This window comes from Artemia sp. Qi Xiang Cuo, chromosome 8 (assembly GCF_049724085.1).
Source record: "Artemia sp. Qi Xiang Cuo chromosome 8, ASM4972408v1, whole genome shotgun sequence".
Lineage (NCBI taxonomy): Eukaryota > Metazoa > Arthropoda > Branchiopoda > Anostraca > Artemiidae > Artemia > Artemia sp. Qi Xiang Cuo.
In genome coordinates this window covers 66,600,315-66,614,228 of record NC_142801.1, presented here as the reverse complement: position 1 = coordinate 66,614,228, position 13,914 = coordinate 66,600,315, and the positions used below count along the sequence as shown (strand labels likewise).

Genomic DNA, 13,914 nt, shown 5'->3' with positions numbered 1-13,914 from the left:
CTTTGGTAAAAAATGTGCGTTGGAGGGGGCCTAGTTGCCCTCCATTTTTTTGGTCACTTAAAAAGGGCACTAGAACTTTTAATTTCCGTTCCAATGAGCCCACCCATGATATTCTAGGACCACCTGGTCGATATGATCACACCTGGAAAAAAACAACAAATAAACAGGCAACCGTGATCTTTCTTCTTGCAAAAAATGCAAAATTCCACATTTTTGTAGATAGGAGCTTGAAACCTCTGCAGTAGGGTTCCCTTATACGCTGAATATGATGGTGTGATTTTCATCAAGGTTATATAGCTTTTAGGGGGTCTTTCCCTCTTTTTTCGAAAATCAGCTAAATTTTCTCAGGAGCGTAACTTTTGATGGGTTCGACTAAACTTGATGAAACTTATATATTTGAAATCAGCATTAAAATCCGATCCTTTTGATATAACTGTTGGTATCAAAATCCTGTTTTCTAGAGTTTCGGTTACCATTGAGCCGGGTAGCTCCTTACTTAAAGTTCGTTACCACGAACTGTTTGATCGAAAACAGTTGAAAACGTGATATATCAATCTACCCTATTTTCCTTCAAACCTTCTTTCAAAATAGATAAGATTCATTTTGTTGGGTTGCAAGTTTTGATGTTTTGATTTTCAACATCCGAGATAACCAATTTTCTTTAGTCGAGTTTTGCAGTTGTTAAGACACTAGACAGATGAGTTTGAAGTTTTGGGAGTAAAGTAAGTGAATTCACTTTTAATGTCAAATGGCTCTGTATTTCAGCTGAAACCAGCTTTATTGAACATAACTGAAATTTATAGCTTATATGTTGCTTGATTATTTTAATTTCAGAGAGAAGGTTCTTTATGATCAAATATTCAAAATCAAAAGATTTCAAATCCCAAAAGTCGGCTATTTTTTAACTAAAAGTGTAGGTGAAGGGTTTTTCACTATCTTGGCAAATGGATGAGCTAAGTGGAGAAAGAGTTCAAGAATGACAACCCATACGCCTAGTTTTGAAAACAGTTCCAAGAACTCGAGCTATGGTTTAGGCCATATCGAGATCTTATATGGAGCCCTAGGCCATTTGATTTGTTGGCCTAGTTCGTTTTACGGGATTGGTAGAATTCTCGACGACTTACTTTTCACTATCTTCGAAAGGGGTTAAGATAGGAAAATAAAACTTTCAAGGATGTATCTAGAGACTAAATTATCTTCCGGGAAGGCTTTTGAAGTACCTACCTTCACTTCTCCCTCTAGAGGGAATTGACCCTTAAAAACCTTTGTGTTATAAAGGTGAAACCTTGTAAAATACATCGGTACTCTTGCATTATACGGGCACTGCGAAGAAGCCAAGTTTGGTTAATGCTAATGAAATTAAATAGGATGAATATATGATAGTTTATAAAAAAATTGGGCTATAAATTTGCACATCATTAGGGGGTGGGATGTAAAGCATACCTTATATTAAATACGTAACCTAACCTAGGTACCTATTCCCCCTTCCTAAACCCCAAAAAATATTCGTTTAAATATTGTAAACGCATTGAGACCCACGCTTTGCATTCCGTTTCTCTATTGAAATACCTGTTTGGCGGGTTTCGTCTCTCGTTATCTCATACAGTATAAACTTGACTTCTTCGCAGTGCCCACATAATGTAGGAGTACCAATAAACCTTCTGCCTAAATGAAGGGGAAGAAAACTGTTTTCAGCTTCAAAAATTTGCTCAATCCCGATTTATGAGGTTTCAAAGATCTGCAAATACATTCCCTAAATTGGGAAAAATGGATATCCGCCATATGGCTAATATTGGGGTAAAGTTCATTTGCGATGCAAATGAATGTTATATTTAGATTCAGGGTGCAATTCTGGGAATATGTATGCAAATTAAGGGGGTGGGGATGCATACTCAGTAAATATATAGGTTCTAAGAAATTCATGAATTTCTTGGAAAAACAAGGAAAGAAGTGAAGATAAAGGTTCTCCCCGGCAAAATGTGAACTATGATTACTCTGCATATTATGGAGTAAGAATTGGGTACTTATGCGTTATAACTAAAACAGCGCTATACACGATACAAGTCAAGTTTGGTTTATGCTAATGAAATAAAATAAAATAGGATGGATATATTATAGTTTAGAAACAAATTTGCGCTATATATTTGCACATTAGGGGGGGGGGGGAGGAGAAGCATAGCATATGTTAAATATGTAACCTAACCTAATCTAGGTACCTTTCTCTCCCCCCCCCCTAAACCCCCAAATTAGTCGTTTAAATGTTGTAAACTCGATGATAAACCACGCATTGCCATCAATTTGTCTAGCAAATACCCGTTTCTCTGGTTTCCTTGTACAGTCTATAGCGCTGGTTTAGTTATAATGCATGAGTACCAAGAATTGTTTTGGGGAGGGACACGCTAAAGGCTGTTATCTAAAAATTTCAGTTAAATTTTTTTTTTACTTATCTGTCATAGTGGTTGGCTGGTTGGCTAATTTAAAGATTGTCTATATAGGCCTATACACTGTCAAATTAGCCATCTGGTGGTATCCCAAGAAAGCAAGAACAGCATTATTAAAAAAACGATCAGAAACTAAATAAATAAAAAAACAAGTTTTCAACAGAAAAACTTCATCATCAAAACTTAAAATGAACAGAAACTATTTCGTGTAAGATTGGGTTCGCCCCCTAGTCACACCTCGCTCTTTACACTAAAGTTTTATTAGTACTTTCATAAGAGCTATTTATTCTAATTAACGGCCTTTGTGAATAAGGGGTCACTCTTAAAAAATTGAAAAAAATTCGAACTTTAGCGTAAAGAGTGAGGTATTGACTAGGCGGGCGAACCCTCCTAATATACGTAATAAAAATATACGAATATAGAAGTTCGTTACGTAAGTTACATGTATTTATTACTAATAAAAACGTTCGTAAATAAAATTAAACAAATTTCGAGAAAGCCATTTAGCCAAAAAAAGGAAAATTAATATGCAAATTTCGTTTTAATTATTCATGTACGGTGAGCCAAAATCAAAACCTGTATTAATTTAAAAACGTTCAGAAACTAAATTAAAAACAACAAGTTTTTTTTAACTGAAAGTAAGGAGTGACATTAAAACTTAAAACGAACAGAAATTATTCCGGATATGAAAGGGGCTCTCCCCTCCTAAACGCCTTGCTCTTTACGCTAAAGCTTGATTCTTTATCACAACTCTATTTTTTTAAAAAGAAAAAAACTTTAGCGTTAAGAGCGTGGCGTTGATGAGTGGAGAGCCCCTTTCATATACGGAATAATTTCTGTTAGTTTTAAATTTTAATTCCGATCCTTACTTTTATTTAATTACAAATCAAGAACAGTGTTGTCACTATAACACCTAAGTACTGAATTTGGTTTCGAAGTTATCTATTTCTTTTGGTTACAGGTAAATGGTCAGAAAATAAATAAGGATAAGTTCCACATAACAAAGTTCATATCATGGAAGACCGCTTAGTTCAAACTTTAAACGGTAAGCAAAACAAATACATTTGGTTAGGATTTCTACGTTTGTTGTCTCTCTGTTACATTCCATTTTATTTTTTTGTTTCTCGATTACTAAATATTTTTAATTTTTCATCTTTTTAGCAGTTTTGAATTTTGAAGAAAAGGGTATATAAAAGTTATAAAAAAAAAAACTTAAACATAATACTAGTACTTTTGGCGATGTGGGTAATTTCATATCATTCCATAATCTCATAGGCTGAGTATAAGCTACTTGACTGGCTTAATACTTTCATAAATAAAAGTAAACCTGTATGTTTTTATTTGTGTACTTTCTTAGTTCTGGTTCTTCGTGGTTAATTTTTTGAGATGAGATATGAGATATACATTTATTAAAAAAGAAAACAAACACTATTCGCCTTTCGCCTGCCAAGAAAGACAATAAGCTTGAAAGGGCAAGCGAGGTTGCCCCTTTTGACTCTTTTGTGTCACGGAAGACAATTACAAAAGTTGTGTGTCTTGGAAAATAATTCACATTCTTCCTTTAAACGTATTCATTTTGATGAAAGATATCAACAATAAATTAAAATAATAAAACTAAATACATCATCATATGCCCCTCCCAAGGCTATGTGTCTCGGGATAGGAATGCAGGGAGAAAAACTAAATCGTCCACTACTCTTTGCAAACAGTTCGTCGTAACGAACTGAAAGTAAAGAGTGTGATTCGAGAAAGTAAGGAGTGAAACACAATAGTAACCAAAACTGTAAAAAACGAAATTCTGGTAGCAATTAATACATCAAAAGAATCGGCTTTCTATGCTGATTTCAAATATAAAATCTATTAAGTTTAATGCATTAAAAGCAGAGTCTTAGAATATTTGCTTGAAAAGTGTGAAATTTGGTTTCTTTTTTTACAGGGGTGATCGTATCGAAATAATAGTCCTAGAAGCTCGGGGGATGACCTATTTAAACAAAAAATAAAAGTTAGTGCTTTTTTTAAGTGACCAAAAATACTGTATCGCACGAAAGTGTTGTTTTCGACCATTTTATGGCTCCAGACTAAGATTTGGCCCCAAAGAGGACCAAGTCACTATCTGATTTAAACAGTTGAAATTTCAACTGTTTAATAGGGTTGAAAATTCTGACTTAAACAGTTGATTTAAAAATATCAAACAATATATATTGAGCTTCCTAGCTTCAGAGAAAGTAGTGCTGCACACACGACGGCGCATTCGCTCCTAAAAGTCACGTATTCAAAAAATAAAAAAAATGATAAAATGATCAATATGGATATTTATCTAGCAACTCGGTTTAACTATAAGCTGGTTCGCTTGATTTTTTGTGAAATCATGTTGTGTGATGTGCTATTGGAGATCACGTATTATGAAGGATGAGTCTTAGGTCAATTAGTGGGGGGCAGATGCCTAAAATGTTTCTGTGGGGGGGGGGGGCGGAAAGAGGTGGCAAGGGCGGCAAGGAGTTTTGTTTCCAGTGATTGAAATATTGATATCTCTTTTCCTATTTGTACATAATGTGCTGATGTATTTAAACATGTATATACAATGTATTTAGATATAAGAAAACCTGATTGTAGAGGCTGTGATGGCTTCAGCCACGTTGAAGATCAACAGTCCTGCTGAATTTCCATTCATATTAACAACCATTAACAACCATAGCCCTCCCAGTCTGCCTAAATTATATAGTTAAAATATAATTAAAGACTTGTTCATCAAAACTACTGCTCATCGAAAATTTGACTGAATATTTTTATTTTGTCAAAAACTAATTACAGTCCAACAATCTAATTCGTCAGCAGAAAATCTGAAAAAGTGGGACGCTACCATTCAATTTACAATTGTTATTATATTCAATTTATAAGCAAGAAATTGGGGCTTTATAAGGAGTTACAACCCATGATATCTCATTTAGGCCTACATATGATTTTAAAAACAATCAGAAATTAAGTAAAATACAAATATTTTTCAGCCGAAAGTAAGGATCACCATTAAAGATTAGAATGAACAGAAATTATTAGATATATGAGAGTGGTTGGCCTCTGCTCAACCTCTTGATCTTTACGCTGAAGTTGGACTTTTTGTCCCAAATCTCTAAGAACGACTGCTGAAACGCGAGGGTAATAGAATCGACATAAGAAGCACTTATAGAGCATACAAAACTAGTGTAGCGAGACATTGGGGGGGGGGTAAACTCCCTTCATATACGGAGTAATCTCTGTAAGTTTTGAATTTGCTCCTTACTTTCGGTTGAAAAAAAACTGCTAATTTTCTTTTTATTTAATACAGACTATGATTGACCAGTGAAGTGCTAGCATTTTCTATTCACGTCGTTTTTTAAGATTTCTTTTTTTTTACTGCCATTATTCATAAGTAATTTTTAGATTGCTTAGTTTAGTACTTCCAAGTCACTTTCAGTATTCCTGTTTGCCTCAGAATTTGGCCCTTATTTCGGAAGCCCTAAAAGTGCTTCAAAAAAAATTTCAAAGCTTCTACAAAGAAGAGGGATGAATATGCTCCTCTTAAAGTGTATCTTGTGGTTTGTTTTAACGCTCACAATTTTAGCGGTGCTAGGCCTTTCTGCACAGACACCCCTCCTCCCTGGCGAAACATTTTCACGTGTTTAAAATACCCCACGCCTCCTAACGCAAAATTTCCTCCTAGAAATTTCTCCACCCCAAAAAATTCCCTACCTGCTGAAAATTTCCCCCCGTCAATTTCCCCGTTACATTCTATATATACGTAAAATAGTTCATCCAAAGAGAACGAAGAACAAATAGAAACAATTCTGTGTATGAATTCAGGGAAATTCCTCCCAGAAATTGCTCACCACTGAAAATATCCCCGTGGTAATTTCGCTCCCCCATAGAAAACTACCGCGAAAAATGACCGTCCGTTTCCCAATAGCAAATAATACGTGGAAACAATAAGCAAAATGCAAAACTCGGCCTTTCCTTTGGGTTTGTGGGGGATCATGTCATCCGCAGGAGCATATTTATTCGATCTGACATTTTAATTATACCAAATGGCTATCTCAAAATTTCAATTAGATGTGTTCGGGGGGGGGGAATGTGGGTAGGGGGCTCTTTGTCCTCCAATCTGTTTGATCACTTCAAAAGGCACTGACACTTTAAATTTTTGGTTGAATAAATCCCCTCCCGATCACCTAGGATTCTTGGTTCAGTACGGTCGTCCACGGGAGAAAAAAAAAGACACAAATCCGTAATCTTTTTTTGGCAAAAAAATTACAAACTGTAAATGAGAGCTTAAAATCTCCACAGTGGGGCTCTATGATCGTTTAGTAGTTAGGGAAGAGGGAAGATCCCTGAAAAGGTGCATTTTATTACCGAAAACGTCCTAACTCTCATTGAGCCTTCACATAAATACAGAATTATATCTAAGGAAGGGGGTTGGAGGTAAAAGTTGATATTTAATCTCTCTTGATTTTCGGGAACATTTCTGGTCTACGCAATTATTATGGAAGTGAAGATTTCATTAAATCCCCAGAAGAGCAGAATTTATTCTGTGTAGGAGGAAAGCTGCCCCCTCCTCATCCCCAGTTTCCTCCTCGTGATCGTAGAAACTTCGGAGGATGCTCATTCGATTAGAAATCTAGAGTTTGAGTCGTGTTTTTTTTTAAGTTGAAAGTGATTGGAGCCCAACAAGTTCCTGTCCCAGAACTATTTTTGATTTATGGTTCTTTTGTTACAACTTAAAACAATTGATCGACTTTTGAGGTACCTCTTTTGTGCTTTTTCTATGGCTGCTTAATTTTGCGTGTGGGGGAATTTCCGAGGAAGAATTTCTGGGGAAAAAATTGCACAAGTTTTCAGGCATGGTCTAGCGAAGGTATCGTTAACACTTAATCCTTGTTTCAAAGTGAATTTCCCATGGGCAAGAATCCCCTATAATCAACGACTTTTATCAAATCTAATTTTCTGTTAAAAATTTTGCCATTCAAGCAGCTCTAAAACCACAACAGCACAAAAGATGCGTAGATACAATGCTTGTATGGCTGCTTATATCTACGAAAGGAATACAGATTGTTTGTCATTTATTTGACTTGATTTCAAACAGTTCCTGGTAACGAACTTGTGACGCGGCTCAATAGTAAACGAAAAAACAAACAAACATAATTTAGATATAAATATATACATCAGAAGAATTGAAATATTATGCTGATTCCAAATATACAGTATTCGTCAAATTTAGGGTAACCCATCAAAAGCTACGAGCCTGACAAAACTTGGCTTGTTTTTGAAAAGGGTAGGGGAAGTCTGGAAAGTCAAGGAATCTTAATGGAAATCTCACCATGAGGTTAAGCGTATTAGAACTCTACTTTAGAGGTTTACAGCACCCATCTGCAAAACTGGAGAATTTTGTATTTTTTGCCGGAAGAAAAATAACGGATCCGTTTTTTTTTTTTTTTTTTTTTTTTTTTTTTTTTTTTTTTTTTCAGGGGTGAATGTTTCGAACGAATAATCCTAGAAGATTGAGAGAGGGCTCACTCGAACGGAAATTAAAAGTTCTAATGCCCGTCTAAGGGGACCAAAGAGATTGGAGGGCGACAAGACCCTTCCCCCCCCACACACACAGACATCCTTTTTTCCTCAAAAGCAGAAATTAACTTAAGTAGGGTTCTAACCCCTATGTTTTCTAAAAGCCAGAATATAAATTGTTCTTTACTGAAAAAAATTCTTTTAAGTTTTTTTACTTATATAACTTTAAGGAATCAAAAATCAAATAAGACTTTAAGGAATAATTATCAGAATATATACTTTAAACTGACAGTGCACATTTTTTTCAGAAAATTCATTTAAATTTTTTTCAGTAAAGTACATATTATATTCTGGCTTTTAGAAAGTAGGGTTTAGAACCCTACTCAAATTGATTTCTCCTCGTTTTGAGTTTCACTTATTTTAATTTCTGTTTGTTTTGGGCACAGTTTATATAATTATATAAACTGTGGTTTTGGGTTTCATTTATTTATTGATACTGAGTAATGGTATTTGTATGCTTGGTAGATTATTTGATTCAATTTTTGCTCATTTTTGGTTTAATGGAATTCTTTACTTTTTTTTTGAAAAACTTATTTTGTGCAAAAAGTTTTTTTGATTAATTTCAGTAAAAGTCCTTCCTAGGGAGGTAGGATGTATTCTTATTCCAAGAACATTTGCACATATTAACCTGGAGAGTTTAGAATTTGACAATATTGATGAGGGACGAAGTAATTTTAGAAAAGTAGCTTACCAGGTAGCAGAAGAGGCCTTAGGGAGGAAAGTTGGAAGCGTAGCTAAGAATAGTAGCGAAGACGCTTGATTCAGGATAAAAAAAAAAACGCAGCTAGATGGCGTAATAGTAAGATATTGTATTGGTATTTTAAGAATTTGGGAAGATGTAGTCGGTTCGGACTTATTAAATTCCATTCCTGTTAATACATGAATGGAGCCCAAATCAATAATTAAGAAAGTGATATAGAGAAATGGACCTAACATTTTGAACATGAGTAAAACCTTGAGGAAATCTTCTCGGAAATGAGTAAAAAAAAAAATGATACAAGTTTTCAACAATTTGGAATTGGAGGAAGACATAGTTTGTGTGGTGGAGTTAGAGACAAGCACAAAAAGGATTGAAAAACAACGCATCAGGAGCATGTATAGTGTTGTGTGTAGCATAATTTAGTGTTCTATATTAGTTTTTGAAACATTGTGATTAGGCTACGAAAAAAAAATTCCTAAGATTGTGAACGTGATTTTTTTGGAAAAAGGTAAATACTTCGTGATTTTGGGAGAACTTTAACTAAACTGCGTTGTTTGGTATTTACAGAGGAATTAGTTTGATTTCTGTTGGAGGAAATTTACTTCGAGTGATGATACTTATTAGACCAAGATACCCCATAAGTAAAGTGGTCAGAGAAGAACTGTAGTCTTAATAAGGGGATTAAATAAAGAAATATATATATATATATATATATATATATATATATATATATATATATATATATATATATATAAAATTCTACTGAAGCTTGGAGCAACATTAAAACCTCAAAACGTATCGATATTATTTCGTATATGGGGGAGGCTACCCTCTCATTAACCCCTTGGTCGTTCTGTTAAAGTTTTTTAATGCTTTAAAAAAACATTCCTTGGTCGTTCTGTTAAAGTTTTTTAGTGCTTTAAAAAAAAGATTAAAAAAGATAGCCCCATCAAATAGCCTAAGATAGCCCCATTTTAATAAATTTCGCGACCTAACTGGACACCAAAGACACAAAATTAAAAATCATTCTTTTATTCTATCTCATTGTCGACCTCCCCTCAAAAAGTATTACAATTACTCGAGAGAAAATTCGCTCAGCAGGGATTAAAGTTCATATGTAGACAAACACTGTCCTTTTAGTTTACTGCGAAATTCATTTAGCTCATCAATTGTTGAAATAGCCTGAGGTAATAGTTCCCACACCCGAGGGCCAACATTTCTTACGAAAAAAAATGGATCGTAATAACCTGAGGTTGCCGAACTAGTGTCGATGCTCTAGTCGCGTAATTATGAAAAATAACACCACTTGTAAACATTTCCCTAAACCACTCAAGTAATAACGCGCGTGTAAATTTAAACATAAAAACAGTATTATAAAAACGGAATAATCCAGCAATCGGTAATATATTTACTTGAATATATCTGTGTCGAACAGACATATTACGATTATCTCCAGTTAAAACACGTAGGGCATTATTTTGTAAACTTCTGATGGGAAGAAGGTGAGTTAAAAAAGTACTTGACCACACAAGAAAACCACATAGAAGGTATGGGTGAACAAAAGAAAAATAAAGTAATCTCATAATATCTTTTGAAAAAAAGTGCTGCAACTTCCTCATCATCCCAACATTTCTTGCAACCTTGCCACTAACACATGAAATGTGCTCTTTGAAGTAATGGCACTCATCAACAATCACCCCTAGATACTTTGTCGAAACTTCCCGAGGCAGAATATTATCACCGAACTGTATTTTGTCAATCCAAGGGTAGTAATTGCTACTTCTCCTGTACATTACCAAATAGGATTTGGCATGGTTTAGCTGAAGTCTGTTAACCCTCATCCATTTTTCAATGTTTAACATGCCAGTCTGAAGATTCTGTACAAGCTTTTCCCCGGTTTTTGCAGCAACAGTTAGATGCGTGACATCAGCAAAATAAGGCAAAATAGATTTTGATACTCCAGCATCACTACATTTTAAAGCAAGACAGTCCTTTGATAGCATTTCGCAGGTCATCAATATATATAAGAAACAGTAGTGGCCTCAAAACAGACTCTTGAGGGCCCCCGAACTCAAAACTTTTAACTTGCGATTTAATTTCACTAGCACTGACAAACTTTTTGATCATGGAGAAAAGATTCCAATAGACGATTCTCCTTAATAATTCCATGGTCCACTGCATCAAAGGCTTTCACAATGTCCAAAAAAACAGATGGAACTTTCCACCCTTGGTCCAGAGCATCGTTCACAAAAGTCATGAGAAAAAGAAGAGCTGGATTTGTCGACATTGCTTTACGGAATCCAAACATGAGTTTTATTAAAATACTTTTTATTCTCAAGAATATCAACCATCCTGCCACTAATCCATTTTTCAAAAAATCTAGATAAAACTGGCAGCAATGAAATAGGCCTATAATCATTCGGCAAATTTTTTTCTCCGCCCTTAAAAAGCTGAACCACTCTAGCATTCTTCATAAAATCGGAAAAAAACACCAAATTTTAGGCACATATTAAATAAAACCAAAACCTGGTCGCATATTTCCGAGAAAACATACTTAATTACACGCAATGAAAGGAAGTCAGCACCCGAAGCATTATTTCTCATGTTCCACGATGTGGTACGTCATTCACTAGCAGTCACTGGTTTCAGATATGCAGATACATCACTTTCCTTGGATAAAAACTGGTGGTACGTTCCATTCACAGAAAAATTTGTCAGGGAGTTCGCTATCCGTTTACCAACAATAGAAAAATGGTCACACATATTATCTACAATTGAAGCATCAGTATTGAAATTGTCAGGTAAAATTGAACTTTTGGAAGGGCTCAGAATAGACTGAATTACTCTGCACGTTTGCCTGGGATTATCTGCACTTTTTGAAACTCATTTCTATAATAATTAATTCTCGCTATTCGTAATAGGTTATTGAATTCACAATTGTATTTCTTATATCTCACTTTCTCTCAGGAGACACTACAGAATATTTATAAAGCAGTCTTCGATTTGATATGGCCTTCATCAGTCCTCTAGTAACCCAGAGTTTTCTAGGAGTAACATGAAAAGCTGGCTTTTGAATAGCTGTACAACTTTCTTTTAGTAATTTAGTTATTTCTGAATGCCACAAATTGTGCTGATATTGTTGAAAGGGCAAACGAAAGTGTGTGCTATTCAGTTTTAGCGGATGAAACATATGACATAAGAAACACAGAGCAGCTGTCCATTTGTGTTCGGTATGTTTCAAACAGAGCTTTGCGCAAAGATTTTCTTGGGTTTGTTCCTGTATCATATTTAACCGGACAAGGTCTGGCCACCACAATATTAGAAACCTTGAAAGACGATGGTTTGGATTTGAGCAAGCTTGTAAGACAAGAATATGACGGAGCAGCTGTTATGGGTGGACGCCTGAGAGGCACTCAAACTTGGATTAGACAGCAGTATCCACGAGCAATTAATGTCCACTGTGTAGCACCTACACTCAACCTGGCGATCGCTTTAGCTTGCTCCATTCCAGTCATTGAAAATGTGTTTGGGACAATATCTCTGATCTGCAACTTTTTTTGACTCATCCCCCTCCCGTACCCAGGTTCTCAAAGACAGAATTCGACAATGCATGCCAGAATCTACAAAAACAACTCTCATTACCCTTTGTGAAACACGGTAGGTGGAGAGGCACGATGTCGTTAACCGCCTTGTGGAGCTGTATAAGCCAATTTTAGAAGCACTGGAGGAGCTTCAAGAAGGAAAACACGAATGCTGAGACTTTTGTAAAAGGCCAATCAGTTAGCAAGCTTAATGTAGCAAGGTAAGTTTCTGACCAGTTTGTTCGTAGCAAAACAACTCTGGTCTTACGTTGCCGCTGTGTAAAGTTCTTCAAGCTGTTGACTGTGACTTGGTGCTTGCATGCGACCACGTTGAAACTGTGGCGCAGACAGTTGTGGGCCTACGCGAAGATGCAGGTTATTCGTTCGACTCGTTGTATTCAAAAATTGAAGATTTTGCCAGAGATCTGAAGACAGAATTGACGTTTCCAAGAGTCGGTCGCCGTCGAAACGACCACTACGACATCGGTTCGCTGAAAGATGCGTACAGAGCTTCCATATACATTCTATTCATGGACTACTTCATGTCAGAACTCAAGGAGAGATTTACGGTGCATCGTACAATTTTGAAAACTTTAAGGGGCTTCATACCTTCGAACTTAGAAAAAAAACGTGTCTGACGCAGAAATCAGTGAGAATACTGATGTTGATGTTTCCACGAACTGAAGTTGTGGAAAACGAAGTGGCAGAACGTTACCTACAAAGAAAGACTAGTCTCTGCTTTGGCTGCACTTGATACGTGCAATGCTGATTTCTTTCCAAACATCAGCCGCCTTCTTACAATGGTAGCTATTTGGCCTGTTTCAACTGCTACACCGGAAAGGATTTTCTCTACCTTGCGACGGCTTAAGACATGGCTACGAAGTGCAACCGGTGAAGAACGTTTAGCAGGTCTAGCGTTGCTGTCAGTGCACAGGGATGTTGCTATTGACACTGATACAGTTATTGACATGTTTGCAACTCAAAAAACACGTCGAATTGATTTTGATCTGTGTTGTCTGTGATTTTGAGCTGTCCCTTCCTCAACGCCTCCCTCTTTATGCTAAAGTTTTTTATTGTTTAAAAAAATAGTTGTGAGAAAGTCAAACTTAAGCGTAAAGAGCGAGACATTGAGGAGGGGACAGCCCCTTTCATATACGGAACAATTTCTGTTCGTTTAAAGTTTTAATGTCGCTCCTTAGTTTCAGTTAAAAAAAACTTGTTTTTTTTACTTAATTTTTGAACGTTTTTGGATTAATGCAGGTTTTAATTTTGGCTCGACGTAAATCAATAATTAAAACAAAATTTGTATATTAATTTTACTTTTATTTGGTTAAATGGCTTTCTCAAAAGTTGTTTAATTTTATTTGCTAACGTTTTTATTAGTAATAAATATACGTAACTTACGCATTAACATACGTAACGAACTTCAATATTCATATATTTTTTAATACGTATATTAGGGGGTTCGCTCCCTTGTCAATACCTCGCTCTTTACGCTAAAGTTCGAATTTTGTTCCAATTCTTTAAAAATGAGCCCTTAGTCACAAAGGCCGTTAATTAGAATAAATAGCGCTTATGAAAGTACTAAAAAAAAACTTTG

At 35.6% G+C, this 13,914-nt stretch overlaps 1 protein-coding gene across 2 annotated transcripts in view; it reads left to right on the top strand.

Annotated features, from left to right (window-relative positions):
• LOC148949723 (interferon-induced very large GTPase 1-like) overlaps positions 1–13,914 on the top strand; it is a 35,352-nt gene that overhangs the window by 8,030 nt on the left and 13,408 nt on the right. Inside the window, exons 1-2 of one of the 2 annotated variants that reach the window (XM_089093682.1) lie at positions 709–722; positions 3,403–3,486. The gene's annotated coding sequence lies outside the window, so the exon portion shown is untranslated. Of the gene's footprint in view, positions 1–708; positions 723–3,402; positions 3,487–13,914 lie in introns of those variants that run through there. The other variant, XM_089093681.1, reaches the window with a different exon arrangement.